Below are 476 nucleotides of genomic sequence, written 5' to 3' on the forward strand. Positions count from 1 at the left end.
TAATACTGGAAGACAGAGTGCTTTGGGCCACGGCCAAGACTCATAAAGTAGCTGTGTTCAAGAATCAACATACTTAACTAGGAGAATTAATAACACTATCTGAATTCTAAGTTCCTAAAGATGCCAATCATTCTGAACCTCAAAGGATAAAGTGAGGTGCCAAAACTGTTCAGAGGCAAAAAGCTACTAGTCCCGCTCATCTAATTGGAGCTAAGTTTCATTGATAATTTGGAGTCTATAGTATATTCTCTTCTTTTTATCTTATTTGATTTTCATTTGCTTGGGGACAAGCAACAATTTAAGTTTGGTGTTGTGATGAGCGGGTAATTTATACGCTTTTTGGCATTGTTTTTAGTATGTTTTTAGTATGTTTTAGTTAGTTTTCAGTATATTTTTATTAGTTTTTAGTTAAAAATCACTTTTCTAGACTTTACTATGAGTTTGTGTGTTTTTCTGTGATTTCAGGTATTTTCTGG

This window comes from Arachis duranensis, unplaced genomic scaffold (genome assembly GCF_000817695.3).
Source record: "Arachis duranensis cultivar V14167 unplaced genomic scaffold, aradu.V14167.gnm2.J7QH unplaced_Scaffold_185025, whole genome shotgun sequence".
Taxonomy (NCBI): domain Eukaryota; kingdom Viridiplantae; phylum Streptophyta; class Magnoliopsida; order Fabales; family Fabaceae; genus Arachis; species Arachis duranensis.